Raw genomic sequence first — 3,972 nt, 5'->3', positions numbered from 1 at the left:
TGCTAAGTGACCAGGCTTCCAGAGTACTCAAAGGACTTGCTCCGCCTTGGACACACACCTTATTTTGTTCACCCGATGACATCCAAGGGGTAGAGTGACAAAAATGTTGAGCAAAACCGAAAACCCATTCACAGTCCGCACGTTGCGGCTGGACAAAGTAGATGTCTGAGATGGTTTACAATTCAGAGTACCAAACCAACAACTGAAAGGTTCCCCCAAAAGCAATCTAAACTTTGAGTTGTTTTTATATTTCAAAATATAACAGAAAAGAGGGAATAAAGGAAGTTACCAAGCGTTGGCAAAATACTCCAAGTGATATAGGAAATGTTAGGGCTTGGAGCCCATGGCCAAGAAAGAATTCTTGAGAGGTCTTTGGTGCAAAAAGGTGGTTTTATTAAAGCTCGGCGACAGGACCCATGGGCAGAAAGAGCTACACTGGGGTCATGAGAAGTGGCCCATTATATACCTTCAAGTTGGGAGGGGGTTAGGGATAGTTAGTTTCTAAGGAGTTTTCGAATCAAGGTTTCTAGGACCTCGAGGGGGCTAGCTATTGTTAGGAAAATGTCATTTATTACCATCTAATAAACCCTTAGTCATGAGACCCTTCAGTTATATGTCAGTGGGCCATATGCTTGGAGGATGATTGCTAACGTATATCTTGGGGGGTAGAGATAAAGGAAGTTTCCAAAGGAATTTTTAAATGTTAAAATAGACTTACAGGATCCTGGAGGGGGTCAGGATAACATTAAGCTAAGATGGCCTTTTGCCCTTAGCAAAGCATTAACATTAAGGCAGCTGAGTTCCTAGAGGAATGTCACACTGCCTGTTCTAAGGACTTCTCAGTGGGCTGTAAGTAGTAAGGAAATTTAATTTTTTCTTTTGCCTTTGTTTCCCACACCGCAAGGATGCAGAGTAACTGAATTCATCTACCCTGCTTCTGGAATGTAAACTAGAATAACTCCTTTAAAAACCAATTTGTCAGTATCTACCAAGGAAGTCTACCTATGACCCAGCCAGCAGTTCCACTTCTACAAATCCAGCCAGGAGAAATGAGGACTTAATGGTGCACCAACAAACCCGCACAAGAATGTTTACAGCTGCGTTTGTTTTAATGGCCCCCAAATGGAAATAACCCAAAAGACCATAAACAACAGAATAAATTAATAAATTAACACTGTTCATATAATGGAATAATGCAACAATGTGAAGAATGACCCAAAACGACCAACATGAAATGGTTTAACAGCAGAAATGTAAATGTAAGCATAGAAAGTAAGGTGTGGGGCACCTGGGTGGCTCAGTCGGTTGAGCAGCTGACTCATGACTGGGGCTCCGGTCCTGATCTCAGGGTCCTGGGATACGACTCCAAGCTCAGCGGGGAGTCTGCTTGAGGATTCTCTCTCCCTCTCCCTCTGCCCCTCTCCCCTGCAGACAGGGCACATGCATGCATTCTCCAAAATAAATCTTTTTTTTTTTTTAAGATTTTATTTATTTATTTGACAGAGATAGAGACAGCCAGCGAGAGAGGGAACACAAGCAGGGGGATTGGGAGAGGAAGAAGCAGGCTCATAGTGGAGGAGCCTGATGTGGGGCTCGATCCCATAACGCCGGGATCACGCCCTGAGCTGAAGGCAGACGCTTAACCGCTGTGCCACCCAGGCGCCCCTCTCCAAAATAAATCTTAAAAAGAAGAAACCAGGGGTGCCTGGGTGGCTCAGCCGTTAAGTGTCTGCCTTTGGCTCAGGTCATGATCCCAGGGACCTGGGATGGAGCCCCGCGTCAGGCTCCCTGTTCAGTGGGAAGCTTGCTTCTCTCTCTCCCACTCCCCTTGCTTGTGTTCCCTCTCTCGCTGTCTCTCTCTGTCAAATAAATAAATAAAATCTTAAAAAAAAGAAGAAGAAAGAAAGAGTGGGAGGGAGGGAGAGAGGAAGGAAGGAAGAGGGAGGGNAAAAAGAGAGAGAAAGAAAGAAAGAAAGAAAGAAAGAAAGAAAGAAAGAAAGGGAAAGTAAGGCCCCAAAAGTACATATTGAGTAAGCCCATTTCAGCACAAAAACAGGAAAAGTTATCTGCTAAAATTGGGGTAATGGTTACCTTGGCAGGACATGAATAGTGACTGGGTGAGGGATTTCCAAGGTGTTAGTAGGGCTCTCTCTGTCGATCTTGGCCCTAGTTACACATGTGTGTTCATTTGTGAAAATTCACCAAACTGTACTCTTACATATACATTTTTCTGTAGGTGAATTATATTTTGTGTGCCGTAGTTTTTAGAATTAAAATTTTTAAATTTTAGGGGCTCCTGGATGGCTCAGTTGGTTGAGAGTCTCCTTTGGTTCAGGTCGTGATCTCAGGGTCCTGGGATCAAGCCCCACCTTGGGCTCCCTGATCATTGCGGAGTCTGCTTATCCCTCTCCCTCTGCCCACCCCCCACTCGTGTTCTCTCACACTCTGTTCTCTCTCAAATAAAAAACCTTTAAAAAAGTAAAATAAAATATTTAAATTTTAAACTTGTTTTACCATGTAATTGGAATACAGTTTTGTAAATGTAAATGTATGATTATTCACAAGAAATTTAAAGTCAAGTAGCCAATGGATTTATCTCCAGCATTTGGTTGGTAGTCTCTTAACCTTGAGTAATGAACTCACCCCCTTTAAAAGAAAAGAAAAAATCTGAGTAAGAAATGCGCAAAGCACTTAAGTAGACATTTCTCCAAAGAAGATGTACAAATGGCTAATAAGTACATGAAAAAGACGCTCAGTATCACTCATCATTAGTAAAATGCAAATCAAAACCACAATGAGATACTATTTCACACCCGCTAGAATGGCTGTTATAAGACAAAACAAAAACCGAAAATAACAAGTGTTGGCAAGAATGGTGAGAAATTGGGGGGTGGAGGGATAGGGTGGCTGGGTGATGGACATTGGGGAGGGTATGTGTTGTGGTGAGCACTGGGTGTTGTGTAAGACTTATGAATCACAGACCTGTACCCCTGAAACAAGTAATACATTATACGTTAATTTAAAATTTAAAGAAAAAAAAAACAAAAAACAAACTTAAAGAGTTTTAAAATAAACAAACAATGGTGAGAAATTGTAACCCCTGTGCACTGCCAGTAGGAATGTAAAATGGTACAGTTATTATGGAAAACAGTATGGCAGTCCCTCACCAAATTAAAAATAGAATTACCATATGATCCAGCAATTCCACTTCCAGGTATATACTCAAAAGAATTGAAAGCAAGGAGTCAAACAGGTATTTGTACAACTATGTCCATATGAACATTATTTACAATAGCTAAAAAGTGGAAGCAACCGAAATGTGCATCAATAGATGAACTGATAAACAAAATGTCATATAAATGTACAATGAAATGGAGTGCCTGGCTGGGTCAGTAGGAAGAGCGTGAAACTTTTGATCTCGGGATCGTGAGTTTGAGCCTGATGGGTGTAGAAATTACCAGAAAAAATAAAAATAAAAAAAAACTACAAACATATGATGAAATACTATTCAGCCTTAAAAAGGAAGGAAATTTTTTTTTTTAAATGATTTTTTATTATATTATGTTAGTCACCATACAGTACATCCCCGGTTTCCGATGTAAGGCTCGATGATTCATTAGTTGTGTATAACACCCAGTGCACCATGCAATACGTGCCCTCCTTACTACCCATCACCGGTCTATCCCATTCCCCCACCCCCCCTCCCCTCTGAAGTCCTCAGTTTGTTTCTCATAGTCCATAGTCTCTCATGTTTCATTCCCCCTTCTGATTACCCCCCCTTTCTTTATCCCTTTCTTCCCCTACCGATCATCCTAGTTCTTATGTTCCATAGATGAGAGAAATCATATGATAGTTGTCTTTCTCTGCTTGACTTATTTCACTTAGCATTATCTCCTCCAGTGCTGTCCATGTTGTAGCAAATGTTGAGAACTCGTTCTTTCTGATAGCTGAGTAATATTCCATCGTATATAT

Source organism: Ursus maritimus, unplaced genomic scaffold (assembly GCF_017311325.1).
Source record: "Ursus maritimus isolate PB19 unplaced genomic scaffold, ASM1731132v1 scaffold_29, whole genome shotgun sequence".
Taxonomy (NCBI): Eukaryota; Metazoa; Chordata; class Mammalia; order Carnivora; family Ursidae; genus Ursus; species Ursus maritimus.
The sequence above is the reverse complement of the archived record's forward strand: the minus strand, read 5'-3'. Positions refer to the sequence as shown.